Below are 23,741 nucleotides of genomic sequence, written 5' to 3'. Positions count from 1 at the left end.
AAAAAAAAAAAAAAAAAAAAAAAAAAAAAAAAAAAAAAAAAAAAGAACAAACGGATTGGAACAAATCTGGAGATCAAGCTTTAGGGCAGTCACAAGTCTATAAAAAATGAAAGGTTATATATCAAATGAAAGATGAGGCAGACCATGGGTGCAGTGTAAGAAAATAAACAAATTATTGGAAAAGTGTCTCTGAAGAAAGATGATTTTAAATCAGGCCTTGGAAGAGATAAATGAAAGGAAGAGGTGGATAATGTATCCTAAAGTGAATGGCATGTACCAAACTCTGAAGGTAAATACCGTAAGAATGGGGTCTCAGATGAGGAGCATGAGAAAGGAATTCAGATGAGTGGGAATTGCATGCTTTGGTATTATGTGGAGGAGAGGAAAGGAGATAATATCAATGACAGAATGACAAAGTTGTGTTCTTAAACATTAAACAATTTTTAATTTTTTTCCAATATTTCTTCAAGTTTTATTCATACAGATCACAAAACTGAGTGATCATGAGAGAAACCAAACATTGCCTATCTTCACTTTTAGACACTTGGAAAGAAACTGCAGCATTTTTCCTGAATGTCAGCAGATTTCCAGTGGCATCACCTTAATTATCCCCCCACTGTACCTATATGAAAACAACACAAGGGCTGTTTGCTACTTAACCAAATTAACTTCCATATCACTAGCTTATTAAGTTACTTGGCCCACTGTAAATTCTTTATTTAGATTAAAAATATCCTACACATTTCTGGTCATCCAAAGTGTTTAAGAATAATCCATTAGCCATCCTGCCACTGGACTACAAGTTATGGCATTGATTTTCAAATAAGAAAATTAAAAAAAAAAAAAAAGGTTATTAGAAGCCCCAAATTTTATTATTTCAATACATCTGGAACTTTTCCAAGAAAGGCTGACAAAAATAATTTAGTTCTCTCAAAAATATCTTATTCAAGAGCACTCAGGCTACTCAGCTACACAAATTCTCTTCATTCTCAGTTGTCTCAGTGCCCTCCACCCCCAATTTGATCATGATACCTATAGGAAAATCCAAAATAGTATCGTTGGAAAGATTGCATATACTTACAATAGTATCTTTCATAATAGCTTTCACATCATGCCCCATTAAAGTTTCTTTTTACACTAGTCTGGCATGACAGTGTAATTCCTTGTTAAATGCTATATTAGCAAGGATGAGTAATAATTCAACAGGATGCTAATATAACACAAGTTTAAATTGCTAATTCAACGAAGCCTTCATTTCACTGTACATTGCTCAAATCATTGTGATTTTTGCAATGCAACACTAGGACCTTTTAAAAATGAAAATAAAACATGGAAATAGTTTTCTACCTGTTTCCTACTCTTGGCAGATTGTATATGTCTTGAGAAAAAAAGCAGTACTCTGGCTTTACTATGATCATTAATCAAAGAGGTTGTTCAGAAGTATTCTGAAAAACTTCTAAGAAAACTTACCTGCAGGTACAATGTTAATTCCTCTCTTACTCTTCTTGTCCCTCTAATGTGAGAGTCAATAAATTACCACATCAGCTCTCACATTGTGAAATCCCTCTCAGACTTGGCCTTGCTTCCTTATCCCAAATTTTATTATAGTACTTCAGGTTATCTGTCTAGCTGCTAGCATTTCTTCTCACATTCAATTTTTAGTATATCAGATCCTTCTTGTGTAGTCCCGCCATACTATCCATCACACACATGCACGTGCATAGACACACGCACACACTCACACACACACTCCTTAACCCTGTCATTTACCTACTCACAAAGGATTTCCATTGTTTACAGTCATCATCTGGCTTCCCCTATCCAATATGACTACAGAATATCATATTAGATAGATAGATAGACAGATAGATAGATAGACACATATACATAAACACATATAGATCTTTACACATATATGCACATATGTATTCAGCTATGTATACACATATATATGAATATATATACATGCACACATACTATCTATACAGTTACAAGAATTCCCAAAACAGTAACTATTACTACTTTGTAGTGTATGCTATGTGCCAGCAGTATAGAATAATGTTTAAATTATGCATTTTGAAGTTAAGAGGTTCTGGGTTTATCTTGCTCTGGATCTACATAGCTTTAGAATATTTAAGAGATGTATTTGTTTCACTCAGTGTTCTCAGGTGAAACTCAAGATAGCAAGAGTTTCCTATTTCATAGTAGCTTCTCAGGTGTTAGACAAGATGATGTTTGTAATATGCTCATCACTGTGACTAGCATATAGAACATACTCAATAAATGTTGGTCAGTGAAGAACTATGATGCCTATTACACTTGCAAGAATTAAAGTGAAATTGGTAGGTCAAATTGAGTTCACTTTTTAATTCTGTTAATATGCAATGAAAAATTGCCATTTACAGAGGTTGTTCCAATTTACATCCTTGTCATGTATTACCGTGTGTAAATGAAAGTATTCTTTCCCCCAAAAGTTTTGCCCTACTGGGTATTATAATTTTAAATATTTGTCGTTGAAAAACGGTGTATTTTAAACTGGTATTACTTTGATCACTTTTGAGGTTTGAATAAAGTTGATTATTTTTTCTCATGTTTAAGTTCTATTGATATTTGCCCAGTGGAATGTCTAACACAAAATTTATTCAATTTTACATTGGTAAATGTTGGTTTATTTTATGATTTAAGATTTAAAAGGATTATTGCATGTGAAGATATTATCCATTGTTTACTATCTGTTTTTCATTTTTTTTCCAATTTGTGTTTTTGTATCTGACTTTTGTTTGTGGTATTATTTTTGCCAGAAAGATCATTTTATCATGTGAATCTCAATGTATCTATATATTCTTCTCAATGTATCTATATATTCAATGTATCTATAGATTCTTCTAGAATATAGAAACTAGAATATGTTCTAGTTTCACAACACGCTCAAAGGTATAAGGATTGTGAGATATTGAAGGTTAATTAATTATTCAATAATTTCTGCTTATTCTACATTTCTTTATTTTAAAATTGGAGCCATCTGTATGATTTTGGCAAAAATGTCCAACTGTATAATCTTCCCTCAAAGAGCTAGTTAGTTCCTTGTTCTTTCATTATTAATTTGATACATGTTTTCCCACAACAATTTAAAGTGCATATTCTATGTTCCCCATAGATCAGGATATATTATTAGACTCTCTAGTCCAGTTCATTCATCTGCTTTAGTTGTGTTTAATACTGTTAACTTTTTGATATTTACTAAAACTAGACTTCTCTCATTACTTATATTTTATAGGATCTTATATTCTTTTGGATAATCTTTAGTAGTATTTTTCAATCTCCTCCCTCAATATTCCCTCTTCTCATGTGGGTATCCTAATTATATATGCATGTTTGTAAATGATTTTTAGGAAGAACTGACATGTTTAAAATATTTTTGTCCAAAATATTTTAATTTACCCAATTTTCTGTTTTCATGAAATAAATTAAAGCTTCTTCTAGTATATGTCCTATATATTTCTTTTTAATATCTTTTCTGGATAATTTATATTTTTGATATTAGGTCAAATAAACTTTATCTGATCATATGTCTAAACTAAGCCATATACAGGAAAGTTTATGTTTTAAACATTAATATTATTAGACTTTGCTACATTAGCATTATTATTTCAAGTAATTTATTAGTTGACATCTACATACAGTATCATTGTATTCAATTATGTTTTATGCAGATAATAATTATTCTCAAATGTGATATTTACAGCTTGCACTGTATCATTTGTATTATTAAGATTTTCCAATATGAAAACAAGTATTCTAAACTTATTTTCCCAATTCTGTGTGTTTTGCAGTTATTTATGACATTTTTGATGTTGAAACATTCAATTTTACATTGTCAAATATATCATTTTTTTCCTGTTTGTTTTATGATTAAAGAAGCCTGCCTCTTAAACTTGATCTAAAAATTGTTCCCAATTGTTCAAGCTCTTACATGATTGCCTTAACACAATTTATTGAATAATTCACTCTTAACTTTCTGATTTTCGAAGTCATACATATATTATCGATACATCATATATTGATTTCAAATTATTTGTCCAAACACATGTTAAATTTTACTATTATTTTCCAAAAGCTATTAAAATATATATGTTTATTACTATTTGCTGGAATACAAAATATAGACTTCTTTGTACTTCAGAAATAGTAGACAATTCCTAAAAGATGAAAAGAAGATCAGATTGTATTGACCAGTGAATACATGAGTTTGTTTTCTTCTTAAGGATGTAGGTTCATGGAGTAGAAGGCAGGGACACAGAGGCCCTTTACAGGATCTCTAGTGTGGGTTTCCCTGCAAATATGTTTGTAGGAAAATCAAGAATTCACCTTAAAAACTCACCAAACACACAAAATTAGGTATCATGAACAAAACCAGAAATAACATCGAAAGAAACATATACTAAAATTATGAGAGCACAACGAAATACATATGCTTACTACCACTGAATGTATACTTAAAATGGTTAAAATGATAAATGTTATGTTATATATATTTTACCACAAAAATATGAGACTATAAAACAGTCTATAATGACCAAGTTTAAATGAACTAGAAGCAAACTCAAAAATTTTCAAGTGTAGGGATTAGGGACTATTAAAAATTACCTAAATGTCTGAAAATGAGCTAGAGATATTCTAGAAATAAACCACATAGCAATTGATATTTACACATTTAGAGTATTCTGGATATTTGAAGCTTGGATTATATAAATGAAAGAAGAATAGGGAAGAAAAGAGAATCTGCTTATGGGATGTCAGTGTGAAGAGCTCTATAGTCCTATTACTCAGTGAAACAATCGTAAGTGATGAAAATAATTTCTAAAGCAACCAAAGTCCCCAGAAATTGTCATAATGGCATACAGCATGTGAAGAATATTTATTCAAGAAAATCAAGTACATCTCACTAAGAAGAACAAAAGTTTGAAGAGCAAAACTATTAGAAGAACAAAAGAAGAGCAAAACTGCTGCTCTTTCCAACCCCAGCTCTGTGTGACAGAAACTTTGTTCCAAATGGGCATTGCCAAGAAGATCATTCTCACTCTAATCGCCTATCTCTGTAATGCAGAGATTAAATTTCAGATGAGTCAATTTAGAGTAGGAGCTCTCTTCCTATGCTTACTCCCAACTTACAGGGTGCCATCTCTATTTCAGAAGTGGCAGGTCAGATTATTAAGTCCTCGGTCACCTTCTCTTTAGCCCACTTGAGGGAGAGATTCCATGCCCAAAGGGACAAGCTAAGTAAAGTCATACTCGCAGGTCAGGAGTGATGGCATGGAGATTTTCTTCAGGATGAGGCAGGTCATAAGAACAGACAGCTCTAAAGTTCTCCCTAAATGAACTAACTGGTGTTATTTAGAACACAGTATGGAGGAATTCAAGACTAAGGGTACTCTTGAAAACAGTGATTTTTGGTGTTAAGTAATTAAGTGGAGGCTGGTAACTCCATAACAGCCACAAACTAAATTATAGCTCAGTTATTTTACCAGAGAAAACCAGGGGGAAAGGCAGCTAAGATGAGCTCTCTGGGTGTTAGAAGAAACCCCAAAAACTGGCCCCAGAAACTACCCTTACAGAGGGACCTGCATTTAATTGGCTATAATCGTGGAGCAATTTATGTTCCAGTGCATCATTGAAAGAAATATAGCAATTTACTGGCTATTTCTGGAGTCTCACAGCTGTGTGTGATACCAACAGAGGCAGACAGCTAAATAAAGATATCAGGGAAAGAGACAGCTAAAGACAGTCCTGTTAAAACAACAGTCATCCCAGGGTAACCTTGTACCAGCCCAAAACTTGAGTGATATTAGAAGCTTCACACTAGGGAAAACAGCCTTCACTAAAATAGTCCACCCAGGTCACTAAACAAATAAATAAGCAAACAGTAATAACATCAAGCTCCAGAGGAGTGGGGTCGCTCTCTAGAGTTGCCATAATATATTCCCTAAAATCCCCCAATTTTGAACAACAACAAAGTAAGGTGTATAAAGACACAGGGATATTTGGCCTATGCATGGAAAAAAAAAAAAAAAAAACAAAAAGTAGTGTCATGCATGTCTGTGTGAATAGACCACCAAACAGGCTTTGTGTGAGCAATAAAGCTTTTGAATCACCTGGGTGCAGGGGGGCTGAGTCAGTGAAGGGAGATAAGGGTGGGGCCGTTTTATAGGATTTGGGTAGGTAAAGGAAATTACAGTCAAAGGGGGGTTCTCTGGCAGGAGTGGGGGTCACAAGGTGCTCAGTGGGGGAGCTTTTTGAGCCAGGATGAGCCAAGAAAAGGAATTTCACAAGGTAATGTCATCACTTAAGGCAAGGACTGGCCATTTTCACTTCTTTTGTGGTGGAATGTCATCAGTTAAGACAGGGGCTGGGCATTTTCACTTCTTTTGTGATTCTTCAGTTACTTCAGGCCATCTGGGCTTATACGTGCAAGTCACAGGGGACGCAATGGCTTGGCTTGGGCTCAGAGGCCTGACATTCCTGCCTTCTTATAATAATAAGAAAAATAAAACAAAATAGTGTTGAAGTGTTGGGGCAGTGAAAATTTTTGGGGGGTGGTATGGAGAGATAATTGGCGATGTTTCTCAGGGCTACTTCAAACGGGATTAGGTGTGGCATGGGAACTTAGAGTGGGAGAGATTAAGGTGAAGGAAGATTTTGTGGTAAGGGGTGATATTGTGGGGTTGTTAGAAGAAACATTTGTCATATAGAATGACTGGTGACGGCCTGGATGTGGTTTTGTATGAATTGAAAAACTAAACAGAAGATACAAGGTCTGAGTAAGAGAAGGAGAAAAAACAGGTATTGAAGGACTAAGAACTGGGAGGACCTAGGACATCTAATTAGAGTACCCACAGAGATTCAGCACAGCCCTGCCAAAACAATTATTTATTTACTTTAAGAGATAATTTAGCGTGGTGGTTTGGGATACCACCAGGAGATATCTGCTGTCATGGCTTGGAGAAACAGTGTAAACCAGCAGCATAAACACCAGCAGAGCATTTATGAGTAGTTGAGAACGGTGAATAGGAGTATGACTAGACAGAAGAGAGTAGGGATGACAAGTTTTTTGGGGTGTAGTCTAAGTTGGGCTGGTGTCTGAAATGAGACTGGGACTAATAAAAAGGAGTGTCCACACAGGAGCTCAAATGGGCTGGAACTTGTCACATTCCGAGGACAGGCCTGAATTCTGAGGAGGGAAAGTGGTAAAAGTATTGTCTAGTCCTTTTTAAGTTGGTGACTGAGGTTAGTGAGGTGTGTTTTTAAAAGGCCATTAGTCTGTTCTACTTTTCCTGAAGACTGAGGATGGTAAAGGATATAAAAGTTTCACTGAATCCAAGAGCTGAGAAACTGCTTGGGTGATTTGACTTTTAAAGGCTGGTCTGATATCAGACTATATAGAGGTGGGAAGGCCAAACCAAGGAATTATGTCTGACAGAAGGGAAGAAATGACTGCTGTGGCCTTCTCAGACCCTGTGGGAAAGGCCTCTACCTATCCAGTGAAAGTGTCTACCTAGACCAAGAGGTATTTTAGTTTCCTGACTGGAGGCATGTGAGTAAAGTCAATTTGCCCGTCCTGGGCAGGAGCAAAACCTTGATCTTGATGTCTAGGGAAGGGAGGGGGCTTGAGAAATTCCTGAGGAATAGTAGAATAGCAGATGGAACACTGAGAAGTGACTTCTTTAAGGATAGATTTCCACGATGGAAAGGAAATGAGAGGTTCTAAGAGACGGGCTAGAGGCATGTAACCTACATGGAAGAGGTTATGAAATGATGACAGAATAGAATGGGCCTGTGAGACTGGAAGGAGATATTTTCCTTGGTCTAAGAACAATTTGCTTTGTCTGGGAAGAGATTGACAGGTGCAAGTTTCGGCAGGGGAGTAGGTGGGAGTGGCCCATGTGAAGGAGGAAAACTGCCGTGAGGGATAGAAGTTGGAAGCTAGCTGCTTTTTTTGCTAACTTATCAGCATAAGCATTGTCCTGAGCGATGGGATCTGATGCCTTTTGATGGCTACTTTTTTAGCTACATTATCAGCATAAGTGTTGTCTTGAGCGATGGTTGGAGGAAGAAAATAGATTTTGAAAGTTATGAGAACTGTAGAGAGTTGAGCATAGTTTGTGATTTTTAGGGCCTCTAACAGTATTAAAGCAGTGGCAGCTGCTGTATGCAGACATGAGGTCTAGGCTAAAACAGTAAGGTCAAGTTGTTTGGACAGAAAGGCTACAGGATGCGTTCCCGGCTCTTGTGTAAGAATTCTGACCACACTAACCATGCCTAGGAAGGAAAGGAGTTGTTGTTTTGTAGAACGGATTGGAGTTTGGCAGATTAGCCAGACACGATCAGCAGGGAGAGTAAGTGTGTATTTATGAGAATTATGCCGAGGTAGGTAACAGATGAGGAAGAAATATGGGCTTGACTAAAGTAATGGGGGCTTCCCGTGAAGCCTTGCGGCAGTACAGCCCAGATAATTTGCTGAGCCTGATGCGTGTCAGGATCAGTCCAAATGAAAGGGAAGAGAGGCTGGGATGAAGGGTGCAAAGGAATAGTAAAGAGAATATATTTGAGATCTAGAACAGAATAATGGGTTGTGGAGGGAGGTATTGAGGATAGGAGAGTATACGGCTTTGGCACCATGGGGTGGGTAGGCAAAACAATATGGTTAATAAGGCGCAGAGCCTGAACTAACTTGCAAGCCTTGTCTGGTTTTAGGACAGGTAAAATGGGGGAATTGTAAGGGGAATTTACAGGCTTTAAAAGGCCATGCTATAACAGGTTTTAATCCTTTTAAAGCATGTTGCGGGATGGGATATTGGCGTTGAGTGGGGTAAGGGTGATTAGGTTTTAATGAGATGGTAAGGGGTGCATGATCAGTTGCCAAGGAGGGAGTAGAGGTATCTTATACTTATGGGTTAAGGTGGGGAGACACACGGGGAGGATGTGAAGGAGGCTTTGAACTGGGGGAAAAGGCGGAAATGAGGTGTGGCTATAGCCTAGGAATAGTCAGGGAAGAAGATAATTCAGTTAACGTGTCTCGACCTAATAAGGGAGCTGGGCAGGTGAGGATAACTAAAAAGGAGTGTATAAAAGAATATTGTCCAAATTGGCACCAAAGTTGGGGAGTTTTAAGAGGTTTAGAAGCCTGGCTGTCAATACCCACAACAGTTACGGAGGCAAGGGAAACAGGCCTTTGAAAAGAAGGAAATGTGGAGTGTGCAGCCTCCGTATTGATTAAGAAGGGGACGGACTTACCCTCCACTGTAAGAGTTACCCAAAGCGTCTGTGATGGTCCAGGAGGCTTCCGAGCTGATGGGGCAGCGTCAGTCTTCAGCAGCTAAGCCGAGAAGGTTTGGGAAGGAGTCAGTCAGAGAGTCCTGGGCCAGAGCTCCAGAGGCTCTGGGAGTGGCTGCCAGACGAGCTGGACAGACCAATTTCCAGTGGGGTCCCGCACAGATGGGACATGGCTTAGGAAGAATCCCAGGCTGCGGGCATTCCTTGACCCAGTGGCCAGATTTCCAGCACTTGTAGCAAGCTCCTGGGGGAGGAGGTTCTGGAGGAAACCCTGGAAGCTGTGGTTCCGGCACTTGGAAGTTTTCGTGTGCTGGAGATGTGGCTGGAGTTTGTCTCACAGTAGAGGCAAGGAATTGCAACTTAGAAATAAGTCGTTACTTGGCTGCCTCTACTCTATTATTGTACACCTTGAAGGTGAGGTTCATTAAGTCCTGTTGTGGGGTTTCTGAGGGCTGGAATTTAGTTGTTGGAGCTTTATTTAATGTCAGGAGTGGATTGGGTAAAAAAATGTATATTGAGAATGAGATGACTTTTTGACCTTTTAGGGTCTAGGGCTGTAAAGCATCTCAGGGTTGCTGTCAAACAAGTCGTGAACTGGGCTGGGTTTTTCATATTTGATGAAAAATAGCCTAAACACTAACTGATTTAGGAGAGGTCAGATAAAGAAAAAGGAGCATTAACTTTGACTATGCCTTTAGCTCTACCCACTTTTTTAAGAAGAAATTGCTGGGCAGATGGGGAAGAGCTGGTCGTGGAACTAAACTGTAAGCCAGACTGGGTGTGAGGAGGGGAAGTGATAGAAGGATTATAGGCTGGAGGAGCGGAGGCTGAGGAAGAACTGGGACTTAGCTCAGCCTGGCAACGAGCAGCCTGGGGAGGAGGGGAAAGGTCACATGAGTCTGTAGAAAAGGAAGACTGGAAAGACTCAGTGATGGTTGGGGTTGGGACTGAGGGGACAGGCGTGAGGGAAAGAAGGAGGGTTTGGGAGGATTGCATTGGGAACAGAGACTAGGGAGGGAATAAAGTGTAAAAAATGCCTGGATGTAGGGCGCCTCAGACCGTTTGCCCATTTTTCAACAAAAACTGTTTAGGGCTTGTACAACGGAGAATTCGAAAGTGCCGTTTTCTGGCCATTTAGAGCCATTGTCAAGTTTGTATTGGGGTCAAGTGGTGTTGCAGAAGAAGATAAGACATTTAGGTTTTAGGTCAGATGTGAGTTGAAGAGATTTTAAGTTCTTGAGAACACAGGCTAAGGGAGAAGAAGGAGGAATGGAGGGTGGAAGTTTGCCCAAAGTGAAGGAGGCAAGCCCAGAGAAAATAACAGTAGAGACATGGAGAGAAGGAGTTTGGGGGTTCTTACCCTCCAGAAAAGTGGGAAAGGGGTGGAGGTGTGGAAATAAGGGGTTGGGGTGCAGAGATAAGAGGTCAGGGTGCAGAAATAAGGGGTTGGGGCACACAGATAAGAGGTCAAGGTATGGAAATAAGGGGTTGGGGTGCAGAGATAAGAGGTCAGGGCATGGAAATAAGGGGTTGGGAGGTTCTTGCCCCCAGAAAAGCAGAGAAGGGGTAGAGACAGGGAGAGAAGGGGTCGGGGTTCTTGCCCCTCCCCCAGAATAGCAGGACTTGCCGCTAAGGGTGAAGGACGAAGGCAGGCATCCCTGTGTGGTCAGACACCTCTGAAACGTGGGTGAATAATCAGAGAGGCGTCCCCACAATGATTAAACACCAAGGGAAGGCTGCCTTCCCGATTCCGTGACTGGCGCCAGAGTTTTGGGTCCACGAATAAAATGTGTCTCCTCTGTCTCTACCAGAAAATGAAAGGAATTGAAATTAGGAGAAGGGAGAGATTTAAGGGTGGGGCCAAGATTAAAAGGAGAAAGAGGTTGAGGGATAGTGAGAGAGGTTGGAGAAGAGAATAAAAAGAGGGGCCGCTTACCTGATTTAAAATTGGTGAGATGTTCCTTGGGCTGATTGGTCTGAGGATCCGAGGTCGTAGGTGGATCTTTCTCACGGAGCAAAGAGCAGGAAGACAGGGGATTGATCTCCCAAGGGAGATCCCCTGATCCAAGTCACGGCACCAAAATGTCATGCGCATCCATGTGAAGAGACCGCCAAACAGGCTTTGTGTGAGCAATAAAGCTTTTTAATCACCTGGGTGCAGGCGGGCTGAGTCCGAAAAGAGATTCAGGGAAGGGAGATAAGAGTGGGGCCATTTTATAGGATTTGGGTAGGTAAAGGAAATTACAGTCAAAGGGGGGTTGTACTCTCGCAGGAGTGGGGGTCACAAAGTGCTAAGTGGGGGAGCTTTTTGAGCCAGGATGAGCCAGGAAAAGGAATTTCACAAGGTAATGTCATCACTTAAGGCAAGGACTGGCCATTTTCACTTCTTTTGTGGTGGAATGTCATCAGTTAAGGCAGGGGAGGGCATTTTTGCTTCTTTTGTGATTCTTCAGTTACTTTAGGCCATCTGGGCATATACATGCAAGTCACAGGGAATGCGATGGCTTGACTTGGGCTCGGAGGCCTGACAAGTGGAAAACAAAAATGACTGTGAAGAGGCCCAGGTGTACAATTCAACAGAGGAAACTTCAAAGCAGCTATCTATCATACATATATTCAAAGAACTAAAGAAATCTATGCTTAAGAATTAAGGAAAGCCACGATTACAGTGTTTCTTTGAATAGGAAACGTTAGTGAAGTAACTGAAATTGTTTAAAAATAAACAAATTTTAGAGTTATAAAGTGATACAAGTAAAATTTAAAAATTTGCTAGAGGAGCTAAAATAGATTTGAAATGGCAAAAAAAGGAATCAGTGGATTTAAAGAGAGATTTTAGGCATTACACAGTTAGAAATACATACCTAAAATAAAACTAAAAATAAATTAACAGAGCTCAGAGAAATTTGGGATTCCATGTAGTTTACCAAGAATAAGAGTAGCAAGAGAGGAGAGAGAAAAAATAGCTGAAAAAATATTCAAGAAATAATGGCTGAGAGCTTCCCAAACTGGACGATAAAAACAACCAACCAATAAAAGAAGTGAGAGAAATGCTAAGTAGGTAAGCAACAAAGGGCTCTGTATCAGAGCCATCATGGCATCAATGACACAGACAAAGAGAAAATCTTGAAAGCAGTAAAAGTAAGTGACTACTCATAAAAGGAATCCCAATGAGAATAACAGCTGATTTCTCATAAGAAACAATATTCAAACTACTGAAAGAAAAGAAAAGCAACTGTCAATCAAAAATCTTATATCCAATAAAACTACCTTGCAAAAATGAAGAAAAAAATGCATTATTCCAGTCTACTCATGAGTAAAGCATCAGAAAAACTCCAATAGTGGCATGCTATGGCAAACCTAATCAGTATACCTGAAAACCATCAAGCTCATTAAAAACAAGGAAGTTCTAAGATACTGTCACTGCTAGGGGAAAATGTAAGGAAACACAAAAATTATGTAATATGATATCTTAGGTGCAACCCTGGGACAGAAAAAGAATGTTAGGTAAAAACAAAGGAAATCTGAATAAACTATGGACTTTACTTAATAATACTATATTATTATTGATTACTTAATTGTGACAAATATACCATACTAATATATTAACAAAAAGTTGAAAAAGATAAAGGTAAAATGAAGCTATTCCCAGGTAAGCAAAACTGATAGAATTCACTGCTAACTGACTCATCTTTTAAAAAATGTTAAAGGAAGTACTTCTGGATGACATCAAGTAACCTCAGGAAGTAATTCAAATCTACATTGAAACACATGTATATGCATACACACAGGAGGTACAGCTAAGGCATTCCTTAGAGGGAAAATAAAAGCTCTAAACGCCTGTGTTTAAAAAGAAGACAAAACTTCAATCAATAATCTAACTTTCCACCATAAGCTATTGGGGAAAAAAGAGCAAACTAAACCTAAAGCAAGTAGAAAAAGCAAATAATAAAGATCTCAGTAAAAAATTAATGAAATAGATAATTATTTTTATTCATTTTTTTTACCTGTTTAACTTTTATAAACAGTAAATAAATCATCAAAATTGAAAGTTGATTCTTTGAAAATAGAAAAGAAAATGGACCAACCTTTAGCTATTTAGCTAGACTGTCCAAGAAAAAGAATACCTCAAATTACAAAAATCTGAAAAAGAAGGAACATTAATACTGAGCTTGCAGAGATAAAAATAATTATAAGAAAATGCCATGAAAAAAATATACCATAAAATTAGAAAAATCAGCTTAAAATAACAAATTTTGACAGAGAGATACAAATGATCAAAACTGGATTCGAGATGTAATAAAAATATTAATAGACCTATACAAGGAAAGAGATGGAAAAGTAGTTTAAAAAACTATTCACAAAGATTACAAACCAAGATAGTTTTACTGGTGAATTCTTCCAAACATTTAAAGAAGAGTTAATAACGATACTTCACCTATTCTTCCAAAAAACATAACACCCCGATGAGAAACAGAATTTTCTCATCCAACTCGTTTGATGAGAAAATTATTATCTTAATATCAAACAAGACAAATTAGAAGAGAAGAAAACTGGAGACCAAAATTTTAATAAATAAAGAGAAAAAAAGTCCTCAACAAATTACTAGAAAGTCCGATCCAGACCAAGAATCAGCTTCTCTGCTCCTTCTGGAATTTCCGCCTGGTTCCGCCCACCTGCCTTCACTCCTGCCTCCACTATGTCCATCAAGGTGACCCAGAAGTCCTAAAAGGTGTCCATCTCCGGCCCCTGGCTTTCAGCAGCCACTCCTACACGAGTGGGCCCAGTGCTCACAGCAGCTCCTTGAGCTTCTCCCCAGTGGGCAGCAGAAGCTTCTGGGGTGGCCTGGGCAGAAGCTGTGCTGGGGCCAGCGGCCTGGGAGGCATCACCACCATAATGGTCAACCAGAGCCAGCTGAGCCCCCTTAACCTGGAGGTGGACCCCAACATCCAGGTCGTGCGCACCCAGGAGAAGGAGCAGATCAAGACCCTCAACAAGTTTGCCTCCTACATCGACAAGGTACGATTCCTACAGCAGAAGAACAAGATGCTGGAGACCAAGTGGAGCCTTCTGCAGCAGCAGAAGATGGCTGGGAGCAACATGGACAACATGTTGGAGAGCTACATCAACAACCTTAGGCCGCAGCTGGAGACTCTGGGCTAGGAGAAGCTAAAGCTGGAGGCAGAGCTTGGCAACACGCAGAGGCTGGTGGAGGACTTCAAGAACAAGTATGGGGATGAGATCAATAAGCATACAAGATGGCGAATGAATTTGTCCTCATCAAGAAGGATGCGGATGAAGCTTACATGAACAAGGTAGAGCTGGAGTTTCACATGGAAGGGCTGACTGAGGAGATCAACTTCCTCAGGCAGCTGTATGAAGAGGAGATCCGGGAGCTGCAGTCCCAGGTCTCAGACACCTCTGTGGTGCTGTCCATGGACAACTGCCGCTCCCTGGACACGATGGACAGTATCATCACTGAGGTCAATGCGCAGTATGAGGAGATCGCCAACCGCAGACAGGTGGAGGCTCAGAGCATGCACCAGATCAGGTATGAGGAGCTGCCCTCGCTGGCTGGGAAGCACCGTAATGACCTGTCGCATACAAAGACTGGGATCTCCAAGATGAACCAGAACATCAGCCAGCTCCAGGCTGAGACTGAGGGCCTCACAGGCCAGAAGGTTTCCCTGGAGGCTGCCATTGCAGATGCAGAGCAGAGTGGAGAGCTGGCAGTTAAGTATGTCAACACCAAGCTGTGGGAGCTGGAGGCAGCCCTGCAACAGGCCACGCAGGACATGGAGCAGCAGCTGCATGAGTACCAGGAGATGATGAATGTCAAGCTAGCCCTGGACATCGAGATCACTACCTACAGGAAGCTGCTGGAGGGCAAGGAGAGATGGCTGGAGTCTGGGATGCAGAACATGAGTAACCATACTAAGACCATCAGAGGCTATGCAGGTGACCTGAGCTCCTCCTATGGGGGCTTCACAAGACCCAGCCTCAGCTATGGTGTGGGCTGCAGCTTTGGCTCTGGTGCGGGCTTCAGTTCCTTCAGTCACACCAGCTCCACCAGGGCTGTGGTTGTGAAGAAGATTGAGAGCCGCGATGGGAAGCTGGTGTCCAAGTTCCCCGACGTTTTGCCCAAGTGAACAGCTGCAGCAGCCACTCCCAGCCTGCCCCTCCTGAGGCTGCCCCAGAGCCCAGGAGGGAGGCCGCTGTGCAGGGGAGTACAGGCAACAGGAGACCCACCCAAGGCTCAGCCCTAGCTTTCAGCCCCCACCCTTGCCCATGCCTCCAGCTGCAAAACAATTCAATTGCTTTTGTTGTTTGTTGTTGTTGTTGGTTTTTTGTTTTTGTTTTTGTTTTTTTGATCCAAAATAAAACCTCAGCTAGCTCTGAAAAAAGAAAAAAAAACAAAAACAAAACAAAATCGAAAACCAAACCCATACAAAGGATTATACACCATGACTAACTGGGATCTATCCCAGGCATGCAATTTTTAAATACTCTAAAATCAATTAATTTATTAATTAATTTGTTTGTATCAGCTGATACACTAGGTCAGTAGAATAAAATACAAAAACTTCCCAATACATTCAGAAAATGAATTTTATAAAATTAAATCCTCATTTATAAAACGCTTGACAAGCAAGCATCTGTGAAAAATCTACGTGGTCAACACACTTAGGAATTAATTTAACAAAAGACATACAAAACTTATATTCTGCAAACTATAGAGCATTGTTAAGAAAATTAACGAAGACCTAAATAAGTGAAAAGTCATGCCATTTTTATAGATCAGAAGATTTAGTATTGTCAGGATGGTGATACTTCCCAAGTTTATAGATTCAACAAAATTCTATCAAAATCTAAACTTTTTTGTGTGCACATTGCAAATTGATCCGAAAATTCATATTGATATCATTTGTCTCTGTGTCCCTACTCAAATCTTATCTGGAATTGTAATCTCCAGGTGTTGAGGGAGGGAGCTGGTGGGAGGTGATTTGATGATGGGGCAGTTTCCCCCATGCTGTTCTTGTGATAGTGAGTTCTCATGAGATCTGATTGTTAAGTGTATGGCACTTCCCCGTCTCTCTCTTTCTCCTACTGCCATGTAAAATGTGCCTTGCTTCCCCTTCACCTTCCACCATGATTGTCAGTTTCCTGAGGCTTCCCCAGCCATGCAGAATGGTGAGTTAATTAAAACTCTTACCTTTACAAATTACCCAGTCTCAGGTATTCTTTATAGCAGTGTGAAAATGAACTAACATAATATGGAACTGCAAGGGACCTAGAATCACTAAAACATACTTTTTAAAAAAGACAACATTTGGATCACACTCCTTATTTCAAAATGTACTACAAAGCTACAGTAATACAGGCTGTTTGATACTAGCAGAAGGATAGCCATAAAGAGTAATGGAATAGAGACCAGAAATAAATTTTCAAGTAACTATTAATTTTCAACAAGGCAGAGACAGTTCAGTGAGGAAAAGAATAGTCTTCTCAACAAACTGTGGTGAGAGAGCTAGATATCCATATGCAAAACCAGGAATATATACTCTTTCCTCACGTTGTACATAAAAAATAACCCCAAATGAATCATAGACTTAAAAGTAAGTGCTGAAAATATAAAAATTGTAGAAGAAAACATAGAAGTAAGTCTTCATAATCTTGAGTTATATGATTTTCTTCAATATGACACTTCATATTTGCTAAGATGTTTATACCAAAAAAAGAAGAGAGAGGGGAAAAAAAAAAAAAAAAAAAAGGATGTGGAGAACTTGGAATCCTCTTCTACTACTGATGGCAATTTAAACTGTGCAGACATGTTAGAAAACAGTCTGACCATTGCTCAAAAGTTTAAGCACACTGTTAGCATATGACCAACAATTTCACTCCTATGTATATACTTAAGAGAAATGAAACATACCTCTACACAAAAACTTGTTTGTGAATAATGTATTTGTCTACAGCTGCTGTAACAAATATCACAGATTAAGTAGCCTAAACAATAGAAATTTATTTTCTCACATTTCAGGAGGCTGGGAGCTGGAAATCAAGGTGTCAGACAGGTTGTTTGTTCTGAAGTCTCTCTCCTTGACTTGTAGATAGTGTTCTTTTTCTGGTGTCTTCACATGGTATTATTAATCTTTCTATGTGGTCTGTGTCCTAACCTCCTCTTAGAAGGATACCAGCCATATGTGATTAGTACCCACCCTGAGCACTCCATTTTAACTTGCCTCTTTAATGGTCCTATCTACAAATAGAAAAACATTTTAAGGAACGTGATTTAGGGCTTCAACATATGAGCATTGGAAGGACACAATTCAGTCCATAACAAATATTCACATAAATGAGTTATTTATGATAGTCAAAAAAAGTGGAAACAATCCAAAACCCCATCAGCTAATGAATGGATAAACAAATGTATTCTACCCATATAATAAATATTATTTGGCAATAAAAAGTAATGAAGTACTGACATGATACAATATGAATAGATCTTGAAAACATGCTAACTGAAAACAGTAATCACAAAGGGTGTTGTATTATATGATTCCATTTTTATTACATGTCAAAATATGAAAATCTATAGAGACAGGTAGTAGGTTAGTAATTATCTATGGCTGAGGGCCAATTTATGGGAAATGAGGTGTGACTAATGGTTATGAGGTTTCTTTATGGGGCAATGAAAATATTCAAAAATTGACTATGGTTGAAAAACTGTGAATATACTAAAAACCATTGATTTATACACCTTAAATTGGTGAGTAATATGATATATAAATGATGTTTCAATAAAGCTATTATATATTGAAAGAAAAAATAGTACATATAATGGCATACAGGGGAACAAAGAAAATATAAATAAAAAACAGTGATGACAGAGACATAGCCAATGCTACTTCCAAGTGGATTTCTAGCAGAAAAAAAAAAGAAATATATGTGATCAAAGGTATATTTTAAAAGCAAAGACACAGAACTTTTTAAAACATGTGAAAACAATAAAGGCAAGTTTGTATGAAGCCATTCGATTAAAAATAAAATGCAACAGGAAGAAAATCACAAAAAGACCCATCATAATGAAACTTCAGCTACCAAAGACAAACATAAAATTTTGAAAGAAGTGAAAAGAAAAATCACAGATTATTTTGACGCCTCGACTGATAGTTTTTAATTGTTGAGAAAACCTAGACTAAAAGAGCAAGAATAACTTTCCCAGCATCTCACAGTCATTAATTTTTTCAAGCAGGATACAGAATTATCCAATTAGCTTTTCACCGTAATATATTGTCTAAACACTTATTTTTGAAGAAGAAAATGTGAAATGAAACTCAAAATGCATGACTGATTTATTCACAGCCTGAGAGGGTTCAGGAGGCCTGATTACAATGGTAGTAATTTTTATATTTTTGCCACGTGAAATGGGGTATCTTTAAAGTGTGGGTTCAGTTGTACTTTTCTAAAACTTCCAGGAAAACATAAAATATGGAAGGTTTATGGTGGCATCAGGGATTTTCTGGAAAGAAACATTGATCTGGCTTATCTCTAATTCAATTTCTGCTGACTGTAGCAAGGAAGGAAAATTCATCGGCATATCTTTCTCATGGAGTATGGTAGAAATTAACTCTGAGGCCTAAATAGTTAAAATTATTATTTATAAAACTCTCATCTACTTACCATTTTCTGCTTGTGTGAGGTTCCTTCAACATATTCCAAACCTAAGAAATATTGAACACAATCATACATTAAGATCCAGTGTCAAAGGCAGATCAATTTTTCTTTTATATCACTTTCTGATGAATTTTTGAATGTGCAATAGAAAGTTGTCTAATAGAAGTGCTTTTTTCAGACTAATATACATGAATGCTTTTGGTCTAGTGCTCCCCAATTTATCAAATTTTCATCTCTATTCTTTCACAATCATTATAGAAACCGTAATTAAAGGGACAACAGATGGTTAATAGAAGCTGCTGTTTCTATGAGGATACTAAGCCAGAGGCCTTATTTGACAATTATCATAAAAGCAGATACAAAAGGCTAGTCTAGATAATTTCCCAAGTTGAAAAAGAAACCAAAAAGAAATGAAAGAATGTACAAATTACCTCTCATAAAATTCTCTAGAATTTTCCCCTAGTATTTATTCTACTTGGCTTGCCTCCTACTGTGAGAAAACTGTGTCTTGTTTATGCTTTCAAATTATTTGGAACATCGATGGCTGATAATAATAGCAGGGATGGCTATTATGTATGTGTTAAGGTTGATTAGGGTCTCACTAGTTATTTCTCTTTCTTAATGATAAAGCCTTTTAAAATGTCATTTAAAAAAGAATAGATTTTGACAATATCAAGGATGTGAAAAAATCAATTTATTTTAAATCCATTGATAACTAATTTTAAATCACATACAATTCGGTTACAATAAATTTCTTTGCATATATATCTTAGTCTTTTACAATTTGATAAGAGCAGTTTGTTAACTATATTTCTACTTCGGAAAACTAAAAATGTTAGACTTTACTTGATTTAAAATTGCCAAATGAGAAAAATGAACCTCACAAAATATGAAAGAATGTGTAGGCTGCAGCTAAGGGCAGTAATGGTCAGTGATTACCTTCTGAAGACAAAAACACAATTAGAATAAGAAAGACACTTCGACCATTTTTACATCAAAGTCACTTCAATATTTATTTAAGTTTCCCCAATTTTGTGGAATAATAAGACTTCTTTTTTAACAGAGAGAAATATTTCTTTAGATAATCAAGGGAATACATGTTAATGTTTTGCACTAGTGCTGCTTCCTGATGAACTGCTTAATTTCCTTGGGGCATGAGCACCTTCTCATTTCTTATATGGAGGAAAAATGGAGGATTAAGGTGAGAGGGAGAAATTAAACTCCCAATTCAGTTCTGTTAATTTATTTCAGTTCCTCAAGCTCCTGTCTACTTTTCACTAAAGCTGTTCATTCTTGCTAGAATGCTCTTTTCTTTGGCTTATACCTGGCTAAGTTCTCAGACCAGAGAACTTAAATATCATTTCATAGATGCCTTTTCTAAATCTGGCCATAATCCTCACTCCAACTCTAGCCATAGTATACTTAACATTTACTCCCTTAATGCCATTTATAATATTTTATGAGTTTACATTAGCATATGTGATTATTGTTTTGATGTGTGCCTTCTAACACTTAAATGCCAGCTTTATTCACTGGTGTGATCCCAGAATGTAACATAGTGCTTTGCTAGGCAAAAAACAAACACTTTTTATTTCTTTTCTCCAATATTTTTGGACCCCTACTATGAGCAAAGCCTGTAGCTGTGTTGTGCTGTGAAGGCTATAGAGGTGCATAATGCCAAAGTTTTGCCTTTAAGAACTGTATAATTAAAAATGTGAAATTATATAAGTTATCATAACCAAAAGCAAAAATTGAAGTCACAGGAGAAAGAGAGATCAAAAATTTCAACTGAAACAAAGGTCACAGCTATCGAAATAACTTTCCTTGGGGAATTTAAGGACACTAATTAGCCAACTGCTCTTTGTTCTTAGGATGAGGAGGTAGCTCCTTTCGTAAAAAGGCAAATAGTGAGTCAGGAGACACAGCTCTGTATCTGAACAACTACCTTCCCTCCCACAAGCTTCCTACATATCCAAACTTTTTTTTTTTTTTTCTCATCTTCTTACATGAGTCCCCCAACACCACTCCTTTTTTGCAGAGCTAAAATTCAAGACTGCTTAGCAGAGAATGTAGAAGGGTCATAGAGAAAGCTATAAGGCAATCTGGAGATTCCAATCACAATGAATTCAAGCCTTCACTCTAACATGGGAGTCGGACGACAGTGTTAGCATCTACTGTCAAAATCGGTTTCCTTCGTGATTAGAAAGTGTTTAAGTACCAAACTAAATTCTACATTCCAAACTTCTAAATACATGCCTGTCACTATTTATTTTAACTTCTTTATCTCTTTGCAAAACATATGTAACATTTAAGCAATAAGACTGCTGAATACTGCCATACAAGGATGTTTAAATGGCTTCTGCTAAAGAACTGTAATCGATGAAGGACAGACAGACATATGGAAAACTAAATACAATTTATGTCTAATAATATCATGCTAATTTTCAAAATCCAAGTCCTTTATATATTTGTGTAGATTTACACCTAAGTATTTCATTATTTGAGCTATTATAAATGGTTATTTCAGTTTCCATGCATTCATTGCAAGCATATAGAAATACAATTGATTTTGAACATTGTTCTTCTGTGGTGCAACCTTGCTGAGTTCAATTATTAGTTTTAGAAGGGTTTTTTGAGATGATTTGAGGTTTTCTATGAAGACTTTCATGTCATCTGCAAATATAAAATGTTTTATTTTTTCCTTTCTGATCTATATTCCTTTTTTTCCTTTACTTGTTTTGTTGCTCCATCTAGGACTTCCAGAATGATGTCGAACAGCAGTGATTAAAGTGGACATTCTTTCTTTGTTCCCAATCTTTGGAGGGAAATATTCAGTCTTTCACCCTTAGAATATTAGCTATAGGTAATCTGTGCATGTTCTTTATTAAGTTGAGGAAGCTCCTGTCTGTTCTTTCTATTCGGAGACATGTATTAAGTCTCACTTGGTAATGGTGTACAATTCTTTTGTATATATTTCTAAAATATATTTCTTAATATTTTCTTAAGAATTTTTGTATTTATAAGAAGGATTGTATTTGTTGTTTTGCTTGTATTTTCTCTGCCTGGTTTTGGTGTCAGTACAATAAATTAATAATAAATCATAAAATGATTTGGGAAGTCTTCCCTTCTCTTCTGTTTCCTGGAGGAGATTGTGTAGTGCTGATATTAATTCTTTAAATACTTGATAGAAGTCTCCAGTGAAACAATCTAGACTTAGAGATTTCTTTTTTATGAGAGTTTACATTGCAGATTCAATTTTCCTAATATTTTAGGGTGATTCAACTTACCTATTTTAAATAAGTGGTGGTAGTATGTGCTTTTGAGGATTAGGTCCAATTTATCTTAGTTGTCGAACTTGTGTGTATGGAATTAGTTGTAATAGTGCCTTATAACCCTTATCATGACTGTAGTATCTGTAATGGTATCTTCCAGATCATTCCTGATATTAGTAATTCGTATCTCTTTCTTTTTTTTTTTTTTGGTCCATTTCAATTTTTTTTTTTTTTGGTCTTTTAATTAGAATCAGTTTTTTGTTTCACTGATTTCTGATCTTACCTTTTTAATTTACTTATTTCAGCATTCTTTGGTTTTATTTTGCTCCATTTTTAGTTTACTGAGGTGGGAGCTTAAATTATTGATTTGAGATATTGATTCTCTTCTCATGTGAGCATTTAGTGCTATAAATTTTCTTGTGAGCTGTGGTCCACATATTTTAATAAGTTTGTAGTTTTATTCACTTCAATGTACTATGTGATTTTCCCTGAAACTTTCTCTTTGATTCATGAATTACTTAATTATGTTATTATTAAGTGTGTCATTTGCTTTCCAAGCATTTGGAGATTTCCCTCATATACTTCTGTTACTGAGTTCCAGATTCCATTGTTCTCAGAAATTTTAATTCTTTTAAATATGTTGAGGGTTTTTTTTTTTTAACAGTCCAATAGATGGTGTGTCATGCTACATGTACATTGTACACACTAATGAAAAGTGTACTATGCTGATTTTAAATGAAATGTTCTATATATGTAAATCAGATCTTATTGATTAATGATGTTGTTGAGTTCTTCTACATTCTTGCTAAACTCATGTCTAGTTTTTCCAGTAATTGTTGAGACACGGATGTTGAAATCTCCTATGATCGTTTATTTGCCTTTTTGTTTTCTTAATTCTATCATTTTTATGCAAATAATTGTGGCCCTTTTTTGGTAAATATTCATTTAGGATTTCTGTGACCTATTTGGGGGTTGATGTTTCTTATGTAATACTTGCTCTGCCTTTATTAATATTGTTTGCATTGATTTTACTTTGTCTGATAATATGATGGTCACTCTTGCTTTCTTTGGCTTAATGACTGAATGGTGCACCGTTGTACATACTTTTACTTTAAAGTTATCTATATTGTTTTATTTTAAGTGAGTTCCTTTTAGTCATTTTGTTAGAGCACGTTTACCATGTTTTTTAAATCCATTCCTCCAATCTTCTTCTGAGTAGTATATTAGATCATTTAATGTCATTGGAAGAGAGAACACATCCTAATTCACTTTTTGAAGCCAGCACCATCCTTGTACCAAAACTATACCGAGACATTAGAAGAAAGGAAACTAGGGCCGGGCGCGGTGGCTCACGCCTGTAATCCCAGCACTTTGGGAGGCTGAGGCTGGCGGATCACGAGGTCAGGAGATCGAGACCATCTGGTTAGCACGGTGAAATCCCGTCTCTACTAAAAACACAAAAAA

General features: G+C 37.4%; 1 long non-coding RNA gene and 1 pseudogene across 1 annotated transcript in view; both read left to right on the top strand.

Moving 5' to 3' along the window:
• Positions 1-23,741, top strand: part of LOC111544256 — a 530,430-nt gene that overhangs the window by 173,650 nt on the left and 333,039 nt on the right. The window lies entirely within an intron of this gene.
• Positions 13,985-15,476, top strand: LOC111544253 (annotated as a pseudogene).

Source organism: Piliocolobus tephrosceles, chromosome 2, assembly GCF_002776525.5.
Source record: "Piliocolobus tephrosceles isolate RC106 chromosome 2, ASM277652v3, whole genome shotgun sequence".
In the NCBI taxonomy this organism is placed as follows: domain Eukaryota; kingdom Metazoa; phylum Chordata; class Mammalia; order Primates; family Cercopithecidae; genus Piliocolobus; species Piliocolobus tephrosceles.
Note: the sequence above shows the minus strand (reverse complement) of the source record. Positions and strands in the feature narration are given on the sequence as shown.